Source organism: Balaenoptera borealis (genome assembly GCF_965194805.1).
Source record: "Balaenoptera borealis genome assembly, chromosome: 6".
Lineage (NCBI taxonomy): Eukaryota > Metazoa > Chordata > Mammalia > Artiodactyla > Balaenopteridae > Balaenoptera > Balaenoptera borealis.
Window position 1 is genome coordinate 120,237,622 of NC_138863.1, and position 25,642 is coordinate 120,263,263.

Sequence of the window (25,642 nt, forward strand, 5' to 3'; positions counted from 1 at the left end):
TCCGAGTTCTAGAATGAGAAACAAGCCAAGTCATTCAATGAGGAAAACCCTCCTGCAAAGTCCCTGGCACTTGATTACCCATCTTCTGCTTTACTTCCAATCAAGAAGACTCGCTGTCTCACGTGGCAATCCTTCCTTAAATGGAGGAAATACGTGCTTTCCAGTCATTTCCACACCCTGAAACTAGTCCCTCCTTCCCAAGAAAGATCTTCAAATACAGAAAAGGAGCTATTACCCTTCACTCCAACTTTTAGTCCAAACAAAATATCCCCAGTTCCCTAATGAGCTCCTATGTCAGACTAATGAAGGGTTCAGTGATACAGGAAAAGTGGAGAAACCAACAGAACCTTTTCTTTCTGGGCCCAGTTTTAGCCCAAGAAGGAGATTTAATAAGGTCAAGCTTGTGACAGATTAAAAAGGGCCACAGATGCTTTGCTACTCCTCCCCCACCGAGGGGAGGTGGGGTCTCATCCCCCCAACAGTGACCCTGGGATTGGTCTGAGCCTTGCTTTGGCCAGTGGGAAATCAGAGACTGCAGGAGCGAGCAGAGGTCTGACGCTGGAGCTTGCGTGACTGCTGCGCTGTCAGAAAGCTGGTCTAGCCTCCTGAACACGAGAGGCCATTAGAGGGGAACCAACATGCTTCAAAACCAGCCGGCAGCACCTGCCAGACACGTGAGTGAGTCCATGGGGCGCCACTCAGCCTCTCCAGTCATCCTCTGACTGAGGCTACACAAATACATCTGAGGAGACAAAAACCACCAGGTCAAACCACAGAAGGATAAGAAACAGTTCATTGTTGTTTTAAGTCACGAGATTTGTGGTGCTTTGTTACACACCAGGAGATAACTGATACACTCCTTCTTCCCCTAAACATCTAGCTTTCATTCTCAGTGAAAAGAATCTCATATCCTTTATTCCTTCAAGGGGCCTAAAATCAACAGACACTACCCAGTAACGATGATGACTATACCGCTTTGGAGCACCCACATGAGGTGCCAGGCTCTGCGCTAGACGATTTATACAGACTACCTCTAATTCTCCAACCCACTCTACAAAGTAGATATTAACATCCCTATTTTACACAGGAAGAAACTGAGGCTAAGGTAAGTAATTGTCTAAGGTTGCATGGCCATAAGTTTCCCTTCCCCACCTTCAAACCCTTGTTACTACAAGTCTGGCCTAGTTCTGCTCTGACTCAGGGAAAGAAGGTCAGACTTCATGCTTAGCTGGGAAGCAACAGGCAAGAGAGCAAAGTCTCCACTCCCGGGAGAGGAAGGAGCCCTCCGCATTCAAGTCTCTTTCCTGTGATTTTTAAAATACATATTATATAAAAACTTCCTCTTCAACTGGAATTCTATAAGATTTCTAACAAATAAGTATATGCTTCTTGATGGTAATTACGCAGTAAAGGCTTATTAGCACCCTCAGAAGTAGGTCACAAACTCCTTATGGAGGAAACCCACAGAATGAGATACGAGAAGCCCTCATGCATTAAGCAAACTGGTCCTCTCTGTTCTCTCTCTCTCTCTTTCTCCTTAATTTAAAAAAAGAAGTAACGGATGATCCCCTCCTGCACAAAAGTACAAGACCTCCCTCCCACTCCTGTCCCCCGGCCACTGCGTTTCCCCACCTAAAAGTGAAGACTGTCGCTAGCTTCCTGGACCTCCTTGCAGAGATATTTTTAGCTACCCAAGCAAATAAGTATATGTGTGCTCCCCTCTGTACCCCCCAGGGAGAGTTTCCTAAGCATTCACAATTACATCACAAGAAGCAGCCCAACTCTGCTGCAGGCCAACAGGAAAAAGTTTAAAAATACCAGGTTCAACAAGAATGAAGAAACACACAGCAGGACAGCCTGATGTAATGTACACATGTGAGACAGCCTCCAGCCTTGACTCTGCCACTTCCTGAGTGGCAATGGGAAGAATACTGGCTCCACATTCATTAAGTAAGATTAAGGGTGGGAAGGGCTTGCACAGGGCATTTTAAAAAAATAGCTCCAGGACTTCCCTGGAGGGCCAGTGGTTAAGACTCTGCGCTTCCCAGGCAGGGGGCCCGGGTTCGATCCCTGGTCGGGGAAATAGGATCCCACATGCCGCGTGGTGTGGCCAAAAGAAAAATAAAATAAAAAGTACTTTACATTAAAATAAATAAATAAATAAATAAATAATAAAGAGATCCTCTCTCGATCCCTTACTTACGGTCCCTACTTTGTGGCACTCGGGCCACAACCACAGACGAGTGCCGAGGACAGGGGCAGAGAACAGAACCAGCTGTGAGCTCTGATCTTCTGCGTCTACTACAGGCTTCTCCCTAAGACAAGTTCAAGGTAGGACCATTTTCACTCGTGACCGAAAACAGCAATGAGTTACTACTTCTCCTAAGTGTACAGACTGGCTGGGCTCAGCTGGCAGGTCCTTCTGCTAATCTTGCCTGGGATCACTCAGGCAGCTGCTGTCACCTGCCAGCCTGACTGCAGCTGAAGAGTCTACAGTGGCATCACCCACATGTCTGAGGCACTGATGCTGGCTGTTGGCTGGACCTCTTGCCACACGTGACCTCTAACCACTCAGTAATACAGTCTGCAGTTCATTACACGTGGCTGGAACATTCCAAGAGGGCGAAGGGATGTGGCCAGGCCTCTCAAGGCCCAGGACACAGAATGTGCAAAACACTTCTGCAACATTCTGCGGGTCAAAGCAAGCCGCGAGGTCAGCCCGGAACAAAAGTGTGAGGAAATGGACTCTACCAGTTAATAGGAGCCGCAACATACTGCAGCCACGTGCGTCAATCTAACATATGTGTAGTCATATGTGTAGTGGGCATCTGCAGAATGACTACATGGATGGGGTAAACACATTTGTCTCCTCTGTTTGCCCATTATCTTGATTACTTTTATTTACCCATCAATTTATCATATATCACATCTCATTACAGAAGATACAAAAGAAATAACTATAATCTATGACTTGACTTGAAAACGCTTCCAACTTACTTGGAGAGAACAAGAGATACGTATTCACAAAAAACTTGTCAATGTGAGAATTCAGCACAAACACAGGGACTTCCCTGGTGGCCCAGTGGGTAAGACTCCACGCTCCCAATGCAGGGTGCCCGGGTTCCATCCCTGGTCGGGGAACTAGATCCCACATGCCACAACTAAAAGGTCCCGTGTGCCGCAACGAAGATCTCGCATGCCACAACTAAGATCCAGTGCAGCCAAATACACAAATAAATAGTAAAAAAAAAAAAACCACAAACACAGGATACACAGCTAGCAGACCTCACAGATAGAATGCCGCACCTGCCAAATAAGGGCTATGAGTAAGTACTGTGGTTGTTTAGAGAAGGGATGGATCAAGAAGGCCTGGAATGACCAAGTCAAAACCAGTCAGACAAGGCTCAGTTTAAGCTTTGTCTCGAAACATGGATGGGACGTCCTACATCAGTTATGGCACTTAATAGGGGGAAAAAGCCTAAGCAAGTGAGGGACGTGGAAACTTGTGAATGGTTGAGGGAAGAAGTGTGGCAACAGAGACAGTGAGATACCTCTGAGATGGGCAAGCATTATTACTCCCACTTTTTTTTTTTGGCCGTGCAGCTTGCGGGATCTTAGTTCCCCGACCAGGGATTGAACCCAGGCCATGGCAGTGAATGTGCCGAGTCCTAACCATTGGACCGCCAGGGCATTCCCATTACTCCCGCTTTGAAGATAAAGAAATGAAGCTTAGAAAGGTTAGGCTAAAAAAAATTAAAAAAAAAAAAAAAAAAAAAAACCCTGCCCAAGATTTTAAAGCTAATAACTGTCGGGTGATAATTGAAAATCAGATCTGCCTGGCCCCAAAGTTAGTATTATTTTTGTTATACTGTAATACTATATACTACTGCCTCATTGAAAGTTCAAAGCATGGGTACTTAATAACTCAAACATGAAAATGTTAAAGTTATATGGGGCATGAGAAGTAGAGGATTAAGAAACAAGAAATCAAATTACAAAGCACTCAGGAAGCTTTAATAAAATAATATTCCATATCACAGCATCAAGTAGTACAATTTAAATTACCAGCACCAGTGAGTCAATAAGCACATCAAAAATTTCCCTGTAAAATACGTAGAAAGCAGGCATCATAATGACAAGCCAACCCCGAAAGCTAGAAACGAGCAGAACCACTCCACACTAGGCAAAAGCAGTTGCTTCTATCAGTAAGACAATTTTTCTGCATTATAATCGTTTGTACAATTGCGATATGGTGTGAACCTTTAAAGACGCCCGGCGTGCCCGGCCAGCAGTGGTTCTCTCTCCTCCTGGGCCATCCCACAGCCCACTCACTGGTAGCCACACAGTCACTCAGTGAACAGACCCTGGGCCAGCGGTGTGACAAGTGTCCCAGGCTAACTCCTGGAAAGCCCAGAAGGTAAGACTTGGTCAAGGCCCTCCAGGAGGTCACTGCCTGGAAGGAGGACGAGACAGAAAAGCAGACGGTGGTGGCGGTACTGGGACAGGCCCTAAGCCGGGGGCCTGTAGATGGCGCTACAGTGGCAGAGAAAGGGGAAGCGGCTGCCTGAGGGACTTCAGCGGGCCCTTCAGGATGGGCCCCTGCCACACACACCAGGCAGATGCAGCACCCGGCCCCCCCTCCGGCTGTCACGCGTCACTCCCCCCACGCCTCACCCACTGCGGATGCGGCCTCCGGCCTCCCTGCCTCCTTCCCCAGCTCCTCTCATCTCCTGCAGCCTCCTGTTCTCGGCCCCAGCAAGCCCTCCCGGCCTGGTGCTCAGCTCCCTGCCGTGCCATCCTCCTTTCCCGCCACAAATGCCCATCCCTCCAGCTCTTCTGTTCAAGTGCATTGCCTCAACCTCGTCGATTCCATAAACTCCTTCCCAGTCTCACCTTCCTTTGAGTCTGGATTAAATTCCACGGGGGTGTCAACAGCATGGAGCTACCCTCCACTGTCTCTCTCTCGGCAGTCACTGCCTAGTAATCCCGAACCTTGGGTGAACCAGACACACTGAACCGGCTGCCTTCTCGGGCCTGCAGGGGTGACCATGCGGAAGAGAAGACACACATACCCAACCAGGCTGGTTTTAAACTGATCTCAAACTTCAGAAGGCCCTTCACCACCAGCAGCCTTCCAACTCACGTTCTCTGGCAACTCTGCTTGCCTTTCTCTCCCAACGGGCTTTCCCGTCTTCTCCGCAGACGCCCATCTACCCGACCCCGCCGCCCCCTCCTGACCGGCTCACCTGCTGCTCGCTCAATAAAGCAGGCAGGATGAGACAACTGGGACGTTCACCAGCGACCCGGGGCGGCCCCCTCAACTTTTCAGCTGCCTGCTCTCCAGCATCTACCTGCAAGCGCCCCTCCATCGCCTCACCCCCGGCAGCTGAGAGACCTCCTCAAGGCCCCTGGAGCTCAGAGGCCTTCCATCAGCGACACCAGGGACGGTGGAGCCCCTGTAAGCAGCCGCCTACACCCGTGAGCGGCGCGGAGGCACTCCCTGTTCACCCTGCAGCCCTCCCCTCGGGCCCCCTGCCACCCCTCCACTGCAGCCGCCCTGGTCGGGAGCACCAGTGACGGCCCTGCTGGCAGACCTACTTCACTAACCCCACCTCTCAGGGGCATCCCAAAACTGACCCCTCCTTCCTTCCGAAAAATTTCCCACAAACGAGCGTGCCTTCCTGCTACTTCTCTGGCTGCACCGCCTCAAGCTTCTTTAACTATCTCTGCTCCTCTCCCAAAGCTCACCCCAAAATAATAAGCATCCATTTCCATGAATTTTTTAAATCTCTATAAAACTGGTGACTCCCAAATTTGAATGTCCGAGCCAAATATCTCTGAACACCAGTCACAGGCACGGGCCTCTTTTTGGTGCCAAACTCTTTACCACTTCGGGGCCTTATCTCCTGCTGTTCCTAATGCCTGAAACATTCTCCTTATGCCTGCGCTGGCCTGGCTGTCACTTCAGCTTCAATGTCACCTCCTCAGCAAGCCCTTTAAAGACCACTCTAGGGGGTCGGTCCCTTGTCACTGCACCCTGTTCTCTTCAAAGCATTTATGACAAGTTGTAATTTATCGCATGTTTGTTTACCTATTTGCTGTCTGACTTTCCCACAGGACTGTCAGTCTTATGAAAGAGGGGGCCTTGTTTATCTTGTTCACCTAATGCCTACAACCATGCCTTGTACAAAAAAGGCACTCGAGAAATAGTTTTTGAATGAATGAAGTTTGCTTGAGTTGAGAATCAGAAGAAAACAGTCATTGGCAGTCATTAGTAGAGTTCAATTTGTTCTTGGGGAGTGGGAGGAATGGGGGGGGGTAGGAAAAACGCAAAAAAACATTTCAGATAAAAGGAATGTGCAAATACATATGGACAAAACACGAAAAAGAACAGACTACGGCCTGCTCAAGGGAAAACAAGCCATTTGGAAAGGCCAGAGCAATGGTTCCCAACCTGCAAACACTACTGACCCCCGCCCCTGAGGTGAGAGGGTGGAGTGATTAAAGGCTGTCTGAGAGGGACTTCCCTGGTGGTGCAGTGGTTAAGAATCTGCCTGCCAGTGCAGGGGACACGGGTTTGAGCCCTGGTCTGGGAAGATGCCACATGCCGCGGAGCAACTAAGCCCATGCGCCACAACTACTGAGCCTGTGCTCTAGAGCCTGCGAGCCACAACTACTGAGCCCGCGTGCCACAACTACTGAAGCTCACGCACCTAGAGCCCGTGCTCCCCAACAAGAGAAGCCACCGCAATGAGAAGCCCACGCACCGCAACGAAGAGTAGCCCCCACTTGCTGCAACTAGAGAAAGCCCCTGTACAGCAACGAAGACCCAACACAGCCAAAAATTAATTAATTTTTTTTAAAGTCTGTCTGAGAATTAGTGTAGACACAAGCCACACATTATCCATGACCTAAGTATTCCTAGCCATATTTTCAAACTTATGCAATGCAATTATGAATCTTTAAATGCAAAAATAATGTAAAAAGTATTTCTAAATTCTTATTTTGAGTTTGAAAATATTTCTCAATTAACAGATACCAGAAATTCCACTTACATAGAGCCCTGTGATGCTGAACACTAAAAAGAGTTCTTGGGACTTCCCTGGTGGTCCAGCGGTTAAGAATCCGCCTTCCAATGCAGGGGATGCGGGTTCGATCCCTGGTCAGGGAACTAATAAGATCCCACATGCCGCAGAGCAACTAAGCCCATGCGCTCTACAGCCCACGCGCCACAACCAGAGAGCCTGCGGGCCGTAACCACTGAGCCCGTGCATTCTAGAGACTGCACGCCACAGCTAGAAAGAAGCCTGTGCACCGCAATGAAAGATCCTGCACGCCACAACGAAGATCCCTCGTGCCACAACTAAGACCTAACACAGCCAAATAAATAAATAAATAAATATTTTTTTTTAAAAAGAGTTCTTATTCTCAGAAAGCCTGGCTCAGACCAGAAAGACTGAGCACAGACAAGGCCCAGCAGTCAACTTCCAGCATCAAAGGCCAACAGTGCTGTGGTCTCCAGAGAGCTCTGTACACGTCATCTTTGAAATGCAGAATCACAAGACTTTGGGTGGACATACAATTATTTACCTTGGAGAGATCATTAAAATCTGCAGTTCCTCAAGTTATCACAAGAATATTCTGCAATAGGGGAAAAAAAATCAGTTGAACTCCCTCTTCTCTCTATCACTCACCCCAGTGTGAATAATAATTAACTACAGTGAAGTCATGACAAAAAAACCAACCATAATGTATGATGTAAATGCCCAAAAGTGAGTAACAGAAGAAAGTTCACTGTATTAAAAGTGCAGGTCATATGAATAGAAATAAATCATTAATATTGCTTAATTTCTGGTACTAAGATTACAGATTTTTCTTTGTACTTTTCTGTATTTTCTAAATTTTTTCTATGATGAATATAGAAAATATGTTACTTTATAATTACAAAGAGAAAAGTATTATTCAAAAACCAGGCATTACCATTTCATAATGGAGGAAAATCTCCCTTTCAGTATTATGAAATATAATGTATAACTATTAGTGAAGTGTAAAACAAGAATAAAGTCTTAAATTCCCAAAAAGATGGAATTGGTGGATTAGTTACTTCCACAGATTATGTGGTAGAAAACTACACAATGGAAAACACAAATAAGTACCAAAAAAAAAAAAAAAAAGCTCCATATTACTGTATACATACTATAAAAAAAATAATAGGAGAAAATAAATATACTGCACAAGTGCCAGATAAATTATTCATTCATAATGGTTACTACTTGCCTTCACTAGTATTTTAATGAAGTAATTTCTTAAAAATTTTTCAGATATTTTTTTTCTTTGTGAACTATAAAAGTAGAACATAGTTTTAATTTTATTTTTGCTTCTCCTATGGCAGGTTTATAATAAGAAGAATTGCTTCTATTTTTATTCTACTCCTCAAAGATGAAACAAGATGGACATACACTGAAAACTGCTGAAGCATGTTGATAGGTACATGAGAATTTGTTACACCATTCTCTTCACTTCTCTATGTGTTTAAAATTGTCTGGAACTTTTAAAGATCCAAAACACTTTTTAACGTCTTCAAAAGAACTGTAAAGCTTAAGTCTATGTGGGAAAAAAAATACATAAAATACCTGCAATAAAATTAGTAATTAACTAAACAAATAAGGATGTGAAACTGCATTAAATTGCATATACACAGTTACACATATAGCATATACAATATATGACATTTATATACATATAGTATGATATAGCCCACATGTGAAAAAAATTACAGAAAAGAACAAAAATGGAGTATGTAAAAGATTAATAGGTAGCCTCTGAGTAATAGGTTTGAGAGCTTACCTCCTACTCCTTAATAATTTCCTCTACTCTTCATATTTTCTAAGAAGAAAAGAGACATTTTTAAAAGTCTTAAAAGAGAAAAGGAGTTATTTAACATTCATCTTATTCATTCAAGAACTGTGAAACCAAAACTAACTGACAACAAAGATACCTCCCTATTGACTGCTGACTTTTCTTCTCCCAATGATACACACAAGACCAATGTCAACATCAGCATACCAAGCTGTTACATTACCAAGGCAGTTACCCCAGACAGGAAAGAATAGTAATAATATAGATTACAGATTCCCAAGGAAGGGTCTTACGTGAAAACAGGAGACCTCGGCAGGGAGCCAGCTTATTGGAGAAACAAGGCTCATCACAGACACTAACCAATATGCCGGCTCCTCTAGAAAGAGGGGACCTAAATTTCCACTCAGGCTAGCAACATTTACTTCTGCTGTATTTTTCAGAGAGCTTCATTTACAGTTCCATAGCTGTGACCAGCTTTTTTTTCCGTTTGTTTACTATACCAATGGAAAACAGATCCTTAAACCTGAATGACCGCTTAGTAATTGTTAGTAACAGCTTTATTGAAATATATATCACATATCATTAAATTCTCCCTTTTAAAGTGTATGTACTGCCCCTAGGTTCAGATGCAGACGTAGAGAATGGACCTGAGGACACGGGGAGGGGGAAGGGTAAGCTGGGACAAAGTGACAGAGTGGCATGGACATACATACACTGCCAAATGTAAAACAGCTAGTGGGAAGCAGCCGCACAGCACAGGGAGATCAGCTCGGTGCTTTGTGACCACCTAGAGGGGTGGCATAGGGAGGGTGGGAGGGAGACGCAAGAGCAAGGGGATATGGGGATATACGTATACGTATAGCTGATTCACTTTGTTATAAAGCAGAAACTAACACACCATTGTAAAGCAATTATACTCCAATAAAGATGTTAAAAAATAATAAAGTGTATGTAATTCAGCAATTTTAAATATGTTCACAAAGTTGTGCACCCATCACCACTACTTAATTCCAGAACATTTTTATCACCACAAAATGAAACCCCTATCATCCTTTAGCAGTCACTCTCCAACCCCCTCTCCCAAACCCATGAAAACCAATAATCTACTTTCTGATGGAATGGATCTGCCTATTCTGGACACTTCATATAAATGGAGTCATAAAATATGTGTCTTTCATATCTGGCTTCTTTCACTTAGCATACTATCTTCAAGGTTTATCCATCTCATAGCATGGATCAGTATTTCATTCCTTTTTATGGCTGAATAATATTCCACTGAATAGCTGTACCACAGTTTGTTCATACAGTTATCCGCTGATGGATATTTGGAATGTTCTTCAGCAATACCTATGGTCCATCTTTTTTATCATAGCCATCCAAGAGGGTATGCAGTAGCATCTCACTGTGGCTTTGATGGGCGTTTCCCTAATGACTCTGGGTGTTGGGCTTCTTTTCATGGACTTGTTGGCCAATTTGGACATCTTCTTTGGAGAAATGTCTAATCAAATTCTTTGCGGGACTTCCCTGGCGGACCAGTGTTTAAGACTCTGCACTTCCAATGCAGGGGGTGCAGGTTCAATCCCTGGTCAGGGAACTAAGATCCCACACTTCACGTGGCGCGGCCAAAAAGCAAAAAACAACAACAACAAAAAATTCTTTGCTTATGTTTTTAATTGGGTTGTCTTTATTGTTGATTGTATGAGTTTTTATATACTCTGGATAAAAGTTCTTTATCAGATAAATGATTTGCAAATATTTTCTCTCATTCTGTGGGGTGTGCTTTCATTTTCTTGATGGTGTCATTTGAAACATAAAGTTCTAAATTTTAATAAAGTCCAATTTGCCTATTTTTTTGCTGTTGTTACTTGTTTTATATGTCACACCTAAGGAACCACTGCCTATTTTACCACAATAAAAAAGAAAGAAAAGAAACTACTGCCTAATCTAAGGTCATGAAGATTTGCATCTACATTTTCTTCTAAGAGTTTTACTGTTTCAGATCTTACATTCTGGTCTATGATTGAGTTCATTTATATATATGAGTGAGGAAAGGGTCCAAATTCATTCTTTTGCATGTGGATATCAACTTGTCCCAGCACCATTTGTTGAAAAGACTATTCCTCACTGAATTGTCTTTGCACTCTTGTTGAAAATCAATTGACTATAAATGTAAGGATTTACTTCTGGACTTACATTCTATTCCACTGATCTGTAGGTCTACCCTACCCTTTATGCCAGTACCAGACTGTCTTGATTACTGTAGCTTTGTAATAAGTTATTAAAGTCCTCCAACTTTGTTCTTCCTTTTCAAGATTGTTTTGACTATTCAGGGTCCATTGTATTTCCATACGAATATGAAGATCAGCTTGTCAACTTCTGCAGAACAGACAGCTGGGATTTTAATGGGGAGTATGTTGAATCAATTTGGGGAATAGTGCCATCTTAACAATACTAGGTCATTCGATCCAAGTACATAGGATGTCTATTTATTTAGATCTTTAATTTATTTCAGTGATGTTGTATAGTTTCAGAATGTAAGTTTTACACTTCTTCGTTAACTTTATTCTAAGTTTTCTATACTTTTTAAAAATTTGTTTATTTATTTATTTATTTTTGGCTGTGTTTGGTCTTTATTTCTGTGTGAGGGCTTTCTCTAGTTGCGGCGAGCGGGGGCCACTCTTTTTTTTTTTTTTTTTTTTTTTTTTTTTTTTTTTTTAATGTCTGAAACATTTATATTGACATATTTCCATACATATTTCCATACAAGTACAAATATAAGATTTTTAGAAATTTCATGTAATGTCTGAAACATTTATATTAACATATTTCCATACATATTTCCATACAAATACAAATATGATTTTTAGAAATTTCATGTAATGTCTGAAACATTTATATTAACATATTTCCATACATATTTCCATACAAATACAAATATAAGATTTTTAGAAATTTCATGTAATGTCTGAAACATTTATATTAACATGTTTCCATACAAATAACCCAATGAAAGTTTAGTATTAGTTGTTTTGTTTGTTTTTTTATACTTCAGGTTCTTATTAGGCATCAGTTTTATACACATCAGTGTATACATGTCAATCCCAATCCGGGGGCCACTCTTCATCGCAGTGCGCGGGCCTCTCACTATCGCGGCCTCTCTTGTTGCGGAGCACAGGCTCCAGACGCGCAGGCTCAGTAGTTGTGGCTCACGGGCCCAGTTGCTCCGCAGCATGTGGGATCTTCCCAGACCAGGGCTCGAACCCATGTCCCCTGCATTGGCAGGCAGATTCTCAACCACTGTGCCACCAGTGAAGCCCAGCTCTAATTGTTTTATAGTGGATTCCTTACGATGTTCTATATACAAGATCACATCATCTGCAAACAGACTGTTTTACTTCTTTTCCAACCTAGATGCCTTTTATTTCATTTTCTTGCCTAATTGCCCCAGCTAGACGCTCCAGTACAATGTTGAATAGAAGTGACATAAAAGGACATCTTTGTCCTGTTCCTGATCTTGGGAAAAATTCAATTTTTTATCACTAAGTATGGCATCTGCTGTGGGTTTTCATCAATGGCCTTTATCACATTGAGAAGTTCCCTTCTATTCCTAGTTTGTTGAGTGTTTTTACCATCTAAAATGCTTTTCCTGCAGCTATTGAGATGATAATGTGGTTTTTGTCCTTTACTATTATTATGGTTACACTGATTTCCAGCTGTTAAACCAACCTTGCATTCCTGGGATAAATCCTAGTTGGTCATAGTGTATAATCCTTCTGATCTGGTGCTGGACTCAGTTTGCCAGTATTTTGTTGAGGATTTTTTTTTGCATCTATATTCATAAAGGATACTGGTCTGTAATTTTCTTTTCCTATGATGTCTTTGTATGGTTTGGTTAACAGAGTAATAACATCCTCAAACGATGAACTAGGAAGCACCCCAGCCTCCTCTTTATTTTGAAAGAGTTTGCAAAGAATTTGCATTTGGTATATTTGGTAGAATCACCAAATGTGAAGTCATCTGAGTTGGAGCTCTTTGTGAGATGTTTCTTGATTGCTAATTAAATCTCTTTACTTGCTATTGGACTATTCAGATGTTTTATTTTTTCTTGAGTCAATCTCAGTAATGCCATTCTAGGAATGCATACACTCTATCTAGGTTGTCTAATTTGTTGGCATATAATTGTTCCTAGTATTCTCTCATATTCCTTTTTATTTCTGTAAGGTCAGTAGTAATGTCCTCTCTTTCATACCTGATTTTATTAATTTGAGTCTTGTCCTTGCTTTTCTTGGTCAGACTAGCTTGACTAGCTTAAGGTTTGTCAATTTTGTTGATCTTTTTAATTCTTAATCTGTTGATTTTTGTTTTCTCTAGTTCATTTTTTTCTAATTTAGTATTTATTTTTTCTTCCTTCTGCTTGCTTTTGGATTAGTTTGCTCTCTTACCAGTTTCTTAAGATGGAAGTTTAGATTACTGATTTAAGATCTTTCTTCTTTTTTCATATAAGCATTTATAGCTATAAATTTCCCTCTGAGCACTGCTTTTACTGCATCCCCAAGGTTATGATACGTTGTTTAATTTTGTGCATGGAGCATAGTAGGTGCTAAATATTTATTGTTGAACAATGAATGAATGGCAGGGTTCTTCTTTCAATTGTGGAAAAACATACATAAAATTTACTATTTTAACCACTTTTAAGTGTACAGCTCAGTGGCATTAAGTACATTCACATTATTGTGCAACCATTACCACCATGTTATGTTGTGTTTCTGTTTTCAGTCATCTCAGACTATTTTCTGATTTTCCTTGTGATTTCCTCTTTTACCCATTAGTGACTTAGGAGTGTGTTGGTTAATTTCCACATATTTGTGAATTTCCCAATTTCCCTCTGTTCCTGATATCTAATTTCATTCCACTGTGGTCAGAGCACACTTTGAACCATTTCCATCCTTTTAAATTTATTGAGTCTTGTTTTATGGCATAACATATAATCCATCCTGGAGAATGTTTCACATGCCCTTGAGAACAATGTGTATTCACTGTTATTGGGTGTGCTGTTCTACAGATATCTGTCCCTTAATGATTTAAAAGAGTCTATCTGCAACTAGATCACATTAAAGAAAAAAATTGCCAGTTATGGACATCTTAAATTTTTCATATTATCCCCCACTTTTATACTGACTACTTATTCCATATATATTTATACATGTATATAGAAAAATATCACGTCTCCCTTTTAAAAATAAAAATCTCAGTTTCTAGCACCATATTAAGGGCTGGTTTCTAAGAGTGAAACCTACTAAAAAGGTAAGCAGAAAAGAGCATATATACCCACACGAGAGATTTTCTAACAGGTTTCTGAAACATAAAATCTCCAGACTTAGGTAAATAAGAAGAGAGCAGAGCATTTGATATGTCATTTGATAGCATGACAGCTGACATGGCTATCCCAAGTTTCCCAAGGGAGCTGGGTTACACACAGTGGAAAAAAAGAAAACCTTATTAAGTACGGGTTATTCAATGTGAAGACAGAAGGTGTAAGAAGCTTGGGATATAAAAGCACAGAGTTTTTCTCTTTTACTGAATAAAGAAGTCAAGCTAAGAAGTACTGCGGCAGTGGTTTAAAATTTGGGTTTCATTTCAGCAATTTACAATAAGCATAGGTACTTCACATTTGAAATAGCGCTTTCCAATGCACTAAGTGATTATAAAAATGCCACCTTCTTTATTCCCCCACAAAACCTCTGTAAGATCGTTACTGTCATGCCTATTTCACAGATTCAGAAGCAAAGTAACTTCCAGGGTCACACAACAAGTACAAAACAGAATCAATATTTGAACCTGGGCTTCTAATTCCAAATCCAGGGCTATTTCCACCAAGTCACAGCTGCTGCTTCTCACCAAGAATACACACAAGTCTCAGTACTTTAGACCTGAGTATATATAACTTAGGAAAAAGACCTACACAGGAAGGATACATCCACCACACTTAATGTTCCCAAGATAAGAGCAGAAGAGCCTGAACAGAGAGAAGCAACCTGCCCTGGCACAGCACACATACTAAGCAGGGGCTCCAGAAACAAGGAACAAAGGAAGAGGAAGAACCACATGCACCCCCAGAAGTGAACCTAGGAGAACAATCAGCAATTGTTAGCTCAGAGAGCTCAGTATTTCCCACAGATGCCGAAGGGCTGATCAAAAACAGGAAAGAGAGAGAAGAAAAAGGGTAACATATAACCATTGGGGGAAACTAGGTGAATGGTGAAGAGAAACTCTCTGTACTATTTTTGCCTCTTCTTGTGAATCTATACTTATGCCAAAATGAAAAGAGGAAAAAAGTGAAAAGATGTACATGATGTGGACAGGCTCTTGGTCCTAGTTTCCTAAAGTTCCTTAAATACCTAATGTGCCAGCCAATCTGTCAACAAATTCCAGGTCCACTGGGGAGGGAAAGACAAGTGAAGGATCTATTCCAACAGTACATCAAGGTACCTTCCTGGAAGATTAGCTACTTTTCTGATGACTCCTTAGTAGACAGAAAAAGGAAAGACTACAACGATGAAATAAACATAAGGTCACCCCTGGGTAAAGCTCTGTCTTAGGCGCACACTGCCATGAAAACACATGCTCTGCTACTGTCTCTCATGCCCAAATCGTTTCCCTTGCTTCTATTCCTTGCTCCAGAAAGATTCAGACTGAAGACGCAGAATCTGACGGACTGGGAAGACCTACAGTCACAGAGCCTTCAATGATAAGGAATCCTGTGCTTGCTGAAGAAAGAAAACTGAGATGAGCACTTTAGAGATTCATTTATTCATTGAGTCTTATTAGGGTTAGCTTCAAATCCTTTCAGTGCAGTGCAAGTGACCTGGCAGAGAAAACTAATTTGCAACATCAGCTGGGCAATGACAAGGACACTGAAAACACAACTTCACATACGGCTTCCTACCCACCCACCATTCAACCAGATTTCAAGCATATAGACTTTAAATCTGTACTCTACTAAGCTTACACGTAACAGCTGGGGAAATTTTGCTATATTTCTCAGATCAACTATAACAGAACACTGCTATTACTATAATAACCTTTTTACATTCATATTTTATGGATTCAGGAAAAAAAATCCAAAAGAAAAGCACAAGAAGAGATCTGTGCCTTGCCTATATTAGTATGTACTGAACTGTACATACAGATGATGCTCCATTTCCAAACTGAGTGCGACTACCTCAATATTTTTCCAACACTGACTTATTCCTGCTCATCACTCACATGGTTTTCTTTAAAATGCCTAAAAACCTGACTCTAGTGCTACAGTTAAACAAAAAAAATCACTTAAGAATGTAATTGAGGACTTCCCTGGTGGCGCAGTGGTTAAGAATCCACCTGCCAATGCAGGGGACATGGGTTTGAGCCCTGGTCTGGGAAGATCCCACATGCCGCGGAGCAACTAAGCCCGCGCGCCAAAACTACTGAGCCTGCGCTCTAGAGCCCGCGAGCCACAACTACTGAGCCCGCGTGCCACAACTACTGAGCGCACGTGCCACAACTACTGAAGCCCACGCACCTAGAGCCTGTGCTCCGCAACAAGACAAGTCACCGCGATGAGAAGCCCGTGCACTGCAACGAAGAGCAGCCCCCGCTCGCTGCAACTAGAGAAAGCCCGCGTGCAGCAACAAAGACACAACGCAGCAAAAAATTAATTATTTTTTTAAAAAAGAATGTAATTGAACATAATCAAATACACATTTTAATACACTGCTGATGAGAATAAAATTCATAACTATCTAGGGCAATTTGGAAACCTCTATCAATAACCTTTAAATATGTCTTGATCCAATAGGTCCAAATCTAAGAATTCATCTAAAGAAATAATTTGTTAAGTATTCGAAAATGTATATATAAAGTTGTTCACTGCAGCTTTCGTGAAAAAGACTTTTTAATAAAAATAAGTGTTCAAGAACAGGAAATTCGGAAAGAAATTACAGTACGTCCAAACAATAGCATACCACGCAATCATTGAAAATCAAAGTAAAAATGTGTTCTTATTGCCCTGGAAAAATATCTACAATCAGTTTAGTGAAAAAAGCAAACTAGAGAACTCCATGTTTCTGACGTCCTTTTTGTTTGTAAAATAAAAAGTAGTCACTTATATTCTTGGTACATAGAAAAAGTATGGAAAGAAACATACCAAAGCATTAACACTCTATTTTCTACAATGAAAATGTACTATTTATACAATTTTTAAAAATACATGTTAAACCCAGAAATAAACCCACACACCTATAGTTAATTAATCTTCGACAAAAGAGGTAAGAATATACAATGGAGAAAAGACAGTCTCTTCAGCAAGTGGTGCTGGGAAAGCTGGACAGACGCATGTAAATCAATGAAGTTATAACACTCCCTCACACCATACACACAAACTAAAAACTTAAATATAAGACATGACATCATAAAACTCCTAGAAGAGTACATGGCAAAATGTTTTCTGACATAAATCGTAGCAATGTTTTCTTACGTCAGGCTTCCAAGACAACAGAAATAAAAACAAAAATAAACAAATGGGACCTAATCAAACTTACAAGCTTTTGCACAGCAAAGGAAACCATAAACAAAATGAAAAGACAACCTACAGAATGCGAGGAAATATCTGCAAATAATACGACCAAAAAGGGGTTAATACCCAAAATATACAAACAGCTCTTACAACTCAATAACAAAAAAACAAACAACCCAATCAAAAAACAGCCAGAAGACCTAAACAGACATTTCTCCAAAGAAGACATAAAGATGGCCAATAGGCACGTGAAAAGATGCTCAATATCGCTAATTATCAGAGAAATGCAAATCAAAACTACAACGAGATAGTGCCTCACACCAGTCAGAATGACCATCATCAAAAAGTCTACAAATAATAAATGCCGGTGTGGAGAAAAGGGAAGCCTCTTACAGTGCTGCTGGAAATGTAAACTGGTGCAGCCACTGTGGAAAACAGTATGGAGGTTCCTTAAAAAACTAAAAATAGAGTTAACCATATGATTCAGCAATCCCACTCCTGGGCATATATTCGGAAAAGACAAAAACTCTAATTTGAAAAGATATATGCACCCCAATGTTCATAGCAGCACTGTTTACAATAGCCAAGGCGTGGAAGCAACCTAAATGTCCATCGACAGATGAATGGATAAAGAAAATGTGGTACATATATACAATGAAATACTACTCAGCCGAAAAAAGAATGAAATAATGCCATTTGCAGCAACAGGGATGGACCTAGAGATGATCATACTAAGTGAAGTAAGTCAGAAAGAGAAAGACGAATACCATATGATATCACTTATACGTGGAATCTAAAATATGACACAAATGAACTTATTTACAAAACAGAAACAGACTCACAGACACAGAGAACAAACTTACAGTTACCAAAGGGGAAAGGGGGTGGGGGAGGGATGAATTAGGAGTTTGGGATTAACAGATACACAGTACTATATATAAAATAAACAATAAGGACCTACTGTATAGCACAGGGAACTATATTAAATAGCCTGTAATAAACCGTAATGAAAAGTATATGAAAAATATATGTGTAACTGTATCACTTTGCTGTACACCAGAAACTAACACAGCACTGTAAATCAACTATACTTCAATAAAAAATTAAAAAAGAAAAAAAATGTTAAAAATGACAGTGTATAACTGATTCACTTTGTTATAAAGCAGAAACTAACACACCATTGTAAAGCAATTATACTCCAATAAAGATGTTAAAAAAAATAAAAAGTAACAGTGGTCCTAACAGAGCAATGCTGCCAGCCTGCACACGCACAGATTATCTGGAAGACCAGTCAAGAAGCTAGAAGCAGCGGCTGCCTCTGGGAATGGGATGTGGAAGAACGATAAAAAGGGTGGAGGAAGGCTTACATTTCACTCTCTATCCTTGGGCACCTTTTAAACTTTTTTAACCATGTACATACAGTATCTAGTTAAAGGAAATACACATTTCAAAACATTAAGATGTTCATATTCTTTCTAGTATAAGCATATTGCGTCCAATAAATACCAGAAAGTTATTTGTAAAGTCAAAAAGAACCGTAATCCTGAAGCCACAGACATCATCAGTTACTACAAAGAACCGAAAAACATTTAAAAAGCTAGTTCTTCAGCAAATTGTCCATCGCTAGTATACTCATCTCTAGCAGGCAGCACTGGTAACACCTATAGGGAAGCAAAGTGTATTTCTGAAGCTCTTCCAGCCATGGAATTCCTGCAAAATCAAAGACTCACAAAAAACAAAAACACACAAGTAATGAGAAGAAAAGTGCTCGATTAGTTTTTGATCACTGAACTACAGCCATGTTTTAATTCAAAAATAACACAAGACAGAGTCATACACGTCTACAAAATTACTTTTAGGTCATACACTTCTATAAAATTACATTTTTAAGTGTACTAACTACAGGATTCTCTCATCGCCGGCAGGGTTTTGTTAAAACCTCTAAGATGGGTAATTCGGCAATATCTCTCAAAATTTTAATGACACATAACATTCAACCCAAAAGGTCAACTTACAGGAATTCATTCATACACATGCAAAATAAATTATTATAGGATTATTCTTTACAGCATAGTTTTATAAATGCAAAAGACTGGAAAAAACTAAATGTTCCTTAGTAGAGGGCTGGGTAAATTATGGTATGCGATACAACGGCATACTATTCAGCCATACTCTTCATTTTCAAAAAACTATGAAGAAGCCTTTAATGTATTGATACTGACATAGACTGATTTCCAAGATATATTAAGTAAAAAAAAAAAAGCAAAAAACAAAATTCAGTAGTCTACTATCTGTGCAAGAAAGGAGAGTGGGGGAAGGCATATATGTATATGCACTTTTTCATACAAATCATTAATAACATTAGTGTCTCTAGGGAAGGGTAGATGGCAGACAGCAGAGGAAGGAACCTAATCTTTAAAACATGTGTATGTATTAACTGTTCAAAAAATAAATATTTTATAATTTAAAAATTTTAATGCATTTAACTAGCAGTTCTATCTCTCCTTTCTAGGTAACTTAAACAAGATGAAAGGAACCTCAGGCCCACAAGAATACCCCTGAGGTACGCTTTAAAAAAATTTTTACAGCCAATCATGCATGTAATAAGCTTGTGACTACAATAAAAATTACATAAGTTTAATAATGTCCTAACTATCCATATGCAATCTCAATAGCAACCAATTTCCCAAAAGCAATTTCCCCACCCCCAAAATTCCAAAACGGAATGACTGATAGTTGATGATTCCAGTAAAACAGAAGAGTCCGGATTTCATTAAGACCCAGGGTTCTCTGTGGGAGGTTAGTTTCAGCCTTCTCTCAGCTAGGGTGCTTTCTTGGCCACTTGACAACATTAGACCGTGGGGTTAACATGGCCAAGAGTCAGGCTCCTTGTCCCCTGTCACAAGCTCGGTCTCCAGCCAACATAGCTCTCTCATTAATGGAAGGCAAGAGCCAGGCCCCAGAGTGTACAGCCAGGGGGCTGCGGACCTGCTCAGGGCTTCACATCCTTCCGACGAAAACAGGAAGGGACACATCCTTCGCCACTGCCAGATGAGAAGCCCTTCCCGCCTCAGCCTTCCACACTGAACTCAGCACACTCACCAGGGGACTCCTCACTGTCTCCTTGCTTGTCCCGCTTCATTGGGGGCGGAGCTCTCTGGGAACAGGGCTGACAGCCCTTCTCTCTGTCCTCAGGCACAACAGTAAAGTTTGTTGAAGATTCTCACCAGAGTGCATAGCGCATTCTCTACTAATTACCCAGATACACCCCAGAATAACTCTCTCATTTTAACAGCAGTGGTTTTCCTTAAGGGCTTTCAGTGTTTTGGGTCCATTTCTCATGGACACCTATGTACACACTTTCTGTGTCCCCTCCGGTCACCCACGCCACCCCAAAACAGATCTAGCGAGCAAATGACTATAAGGTGCGCCTCACCTTCCAGGGTTTAGTCACGCTTTCATGATTCCACAAAACCATTACTACACAATCTGGCTAAATACTGTCACACTGTCTAAACAAATGCTTCTGTGGCAATTTCCAAAATCTACTCCAAATTCTGAAGTGAATGAGAGTAAGAAAAGCTTTTCCCATGGTGTTCACTTTATAAACGCAGTCACAGGCCGCAGGCAATGGCTACCAACAGGCGAGTTCAATCAGCAACAGGCTAAAGTACCACCCCGTCAGCCCGCATCAAGAGCGTGGCAGGAGAGCATTTCTTTTGAAAGGGCCACCCTCCTCAGAATGGGATCCTATGTCTGGAGGGCGATCTATTAAGTGATAAAAATACTTCTTAAGTCAAACTTTTTAGACAAAGATATAGCCTTAGATTTAGATACATACCAGGCCCAAATTCTCCATAAATAAGGCCAGAGGTAGCAAAAGAAAATAGCATCTCTCCTTCCTACCTGCCCCCCTCCCCGATGAATAACCAGTATCTCATGATAAGTGTTTATAACAGATGCTAAGGACTACCTACTTAGGAGTCAAAACTTACTGGAAAACAAAACACCAAAGGCCAAACTTTAAAATGAGCCTTCCCCTCCCTGATATCTGGATGGCAGATTACAAAATGGACTCCCAAGGGAGGTCTGATCACTTAGGACAAGTAACATTAGACCCTACTGAACACTAAAGTGTGATGGAGGGAAATCTGATAATACGGACCCAGAGAGAAAGATCAGATACTTGTCCACTAGTTAACTTTTCAGATTTCTAGGCAAGAGAAGATTTTCTAATGATACTTAATTCTCTCGTCAGAAAAGTAATATACACTCATTGTATACAAATTCAAAATAATTTTTGAAATTAAAAGCATTTGTTGGGACTTCCCTGGTGGCGCAGGGGTTAAGAATCCACCTGCCAATGCCGGGGACATGGGTTCGAGCCCTGGTCCAGGAAGATCCCACATGCCGCGGAGCAACTAAACCCATGCACGACAACTACTGAGCCTGTGCTCTAGAGCCCGCGAGCGACAACTACTGAGCCCGCGTGCCACAACTACTGCAGCCCCCGCGCTCTAGAGCCTGTGCTCTGCAACAATGAGAAGCCACCACAATGAGAAGCCCGCGCACCGCAATGAAGAGTAGCCCCCGCTCGCCGCAACTAGAGAAAGCCCGCACGCAGCAACGAAGACCCAATGCCGCCAAAAATAAATAAATAAATTTATTTTTAAAAAAAGAGCAAAATCACACCTAAAATGAGTAAAATTCCCAATTTAAAACTCATCATAATCTTAAATAACAAGTTAAAAATGTTTTAATCATCTATGAAATGAACACCACATTATGCAGCCTGACATTTATCCATATAGCTAATGTCACATACAAAAAAAAATTCCTAAGGCATTTGAAAGGCCCAATACTATTATCAATCCCCACATTTGGGAAAATGACTTAAAAGGACCTGAACTTAAAATCTTAAAGAACTTTATAATATACTGATCATTATTCTTTTAAGAATAATTTTCTGGGAATTCCCTGGCGGTCCAGTAGTTAAGACTTGGCCCTTTCACTGCCGTGGGCCCTGGCTCAGTCCCTGGCTGGGGAACTAAGATCCCACCTGCCCAAAAAAAAGAATAATTTTCTGCAATTACCCAAATGTATTCACAAAGATCTATGTTTAGCTTCACAATTCAGTCAATAAAAGTTAAGCACATCACTTACACAGTACTGGACTGGGCACTAGAGTGAATGGGGCACCAAAGAAGGTTGGAAATTGAAAAACAGAGATATATAGTCTACTCTGAAGGTCCTTATAATCTATATCCGAACACAGGAGACTTAAAAGTAACTATACAAAATCTAAAGAAAGGGAACTCACATTTACTAAGTGTATCTTACACGTCAAGTAGCAAAGCTGCAATACACACGCAATATCCATGAATCCTGTCTCAAGGGAAGAAAACAAGGCAGGGTGCGAGGGTGTTGAGGTTGAGGAGGGCAGGCGGTGAAGTCAAAAACCCAAAGCAAAACATAAACGTCCACTGAGTGATACAGAAGATAAGTACAGTCGTCATTAGTCTTCCACAAATGGTGCTGGGACAACTGGACATCCACATGCAAAACAACGAAGTTAGAGCCCTACCTCACACTATTTATACAAACTAACTCAAAATGGGTCAACAACCTCAATGGAAGAGCTAGATCTATAAAACTCTCTAAGAAGGAAACACAAGAGTAAATCGCCAAGACCTTAGATTTGGCAATAGATCCTTAGATATGACACTAAAAGCATAAGCAGCAAAAGAAAAAATACAATAATTGGACTTCATCAAAATTAAAAACTTTTGTGCAGCAAAGAACATACGTTATCAAGAAAGTGAAAAGACAACCTATAGAATGAATGGGAGAAAATATCTGCAAATCATATATCTGATAAGAGTTTAATATTCAGAATATGTAAGAACTCCTAAAAGTCAAAAACAAAAAGACACACAATCCAATTTAAAAATGGGCAAAGGAAAACAACAAGGTCCTACTGTATTGCATAGGGAACTATATTCAATATCTTATAATAAGCGATAATGGAAAAGAAAATGAAAATATATATAACTGAATCACTCTGCTGTATACCAGAAACTAACACAACATTGTAAATTAACTATACTTCAATCTAAAAAAACAAAATGGGCAAAGGACTTGCACAGATACATGGATATTTCTCCAAAGAAGATATACAAATAGCCAATAAGCACAAGAAAAGATGCTCAACATCTTAGTCATTAGGGAAATGCAAATCAAAACCACAGTGAGATACTACTTCACATCTACTAGGATGGCTATAATTTTAAAAAACAAAAACAAAGAGAAGATAACAAGTGTTGACAAGGATGTGGAGAAACTGAAACCCTTGTACGATGCTGTTGGGAATGTAAAAATGTACAGCCACTGTGGAAAAAGTCTGGCAGTTCCTCAAAAAGCTAAACATGGAATTACCACATGATCCAGTAACTCTACTCCTAGGTATATAACTAGAATTGAAAAAAAGACTCAAACAGAAATTTGTAAACCAACATACATTACAGCATTAGTCACAACAGTCAGAAAGTGGAAACAACCCAAGTTCCATCAGCAGACAAAGGATAAATAAAATGTACAATATCCATACAACAGAATATTATTCAGCATTTAAAAAGGAATAACATTCTGACACAGGCTACAACATAAATGAACCTTGAAAACATTACGTTAAGTGAAATAAACCAGTCGTAAAAGGACATATATTATTCCATTTATATGAAATATCTAGAACAGGCAAATTCATAGAACTAGAAGATTAGAAGTTACCAGGGGCTGAGGAAGAGGGACGAACAGGGATTTACTGCCTAATAGTTACAGAGTTTCTGTTTGGGGTGATGGGAAAGAGTTGGAAGCAGATTACGGTGACTGTTACCCAATGTGAATGTCATTAATGCCACTGAATTATATACTTAAAAATGGTTACAATGGCATATTTTATATTATATATATTTTACCACAATAAAAAGAAAAAAAAAACAGTTTCTATAAAGTCTTTAGGAGTCTGGATTGCCCAAGGGTAGATTTCAAATCAGGGACTCAAATCCAAAATGGACTGTAGGTCCCCAGATCTGACTAACCCTCATGGAAACCTTAGTGGGAAGCTTGCATCTCTACATCCTTCCTGACCAGTGAAGAGGCCTCTCCAGATGCTGCCGGATGCTGGAAGCAGACTCTCCCCCAAGGCAGCCCAGTGACCTTCCATGCAGGAAGAATAACCTGTGCTGGAAAAAACAGAGATAAGTGGAAAGGAAGCTGAAGAATTCAAGAGCCAAACTCTGCTACTCTGCACCTGTGTGACCATGGACACATTACTCAGGTGCTCTAACAAAGCTTCAGCTTCCTCTCCTTATGAAATGAAAACAGCATCTACCTTTAAATGTTGACATAAGACCTGACAAAAGTACTCCTACAGCACCCAGCCTAGTGCCTGGCAGATGGTGGGTGTTCAGTCTACGATGGCTGTTGCTACCGGGACGAGAGGTCTGTTTGCCACCCCAGAGGCAACCAAAGGCTGAGCAGGACATGGCTTGGATCTGGAGAATTCTATGACTTACCAGAACTTAAATAAAACGCAGACTTCAGAGAAGGAGCTGTTTCTATGCAGTTCAGACTCTTAGAAAGACTGGCTTATTGTTCACAGAATGAACCCAGCTACTCCACGTTAGGAAGGGCGCGGCTACACAATTCACTCTCTCTGTACAACAGGCCTCTGTTCACAACAGAGCCCTGCCTTTACCAGCAGGAGAGACGTGCTCTGTGGAGGAGCGGAGCAGGAAATCAGCTAGGAGGTGGACCTGAGGCAGCTCTCCAACGCTGGTGGCCTCAGAAGCACTTGGGAAATCTGTTAGACACAGATGCCTCACCCCCACCGCCAGACACTCTGATTACTAAATATTTCAGGCAGGGCCCTTGAGCACAACTGTGTAAAGAAACACTTGAAAAGGGAAGGCACGGAGATGTTACAAGACTACCTTCTTATGTTGGCAAACAGACCAGTCTGCCCCACAAAGTAAGACCTGCATTTTCCTCCAAACCTGTCGAAAACGCACTGGCTTTGGCAATGCAGAGGGATCACCTGCAGGTGATATCCAATTCAACCTGCACGTTCTGCACCTCTCACAGGAACAAAAAGAACCAAAAAAAAATGACTTAAATCATATTACCAGAAGTTGGTAAAATTTTTGTCAAACACCCTTAAATTGCTTAGGA

General features: G+C 40.9%; 1 protein-coding gene across 14 annotated transcripts in view; it reads right to left on the minus strand.

The window, feature by feature from the left end:
- CLASP1 (cytoplasmic linker associated protein 1) overlaps positions 1-25,642 on the minus strand; it is a 260,361-nt gene that overhangs the window by 227,981 nt on the left and 6,738 nt on the right. The window contains exons 2-3 of one of the 14 annotated variants that reach the window (XM_082397805.1): positions 8,848-8,886; positions 7,591-7,641 (exon numbers count right to left, since the gene is read on the minus strand). The exons of 12 other annotated variants lie outside the window; for them this stretch is intronic. The gene's annotated coding sequence lies outside the window, so the exon portion shown is untranslated. The remainder of the gene's footprint in view (positions 1-7,590; positions 7,642-8,847; positions 8,887-25,642) is intronic. One more of the 14 variants, XM_082397806.1, reaches the window with a different exon arrangement.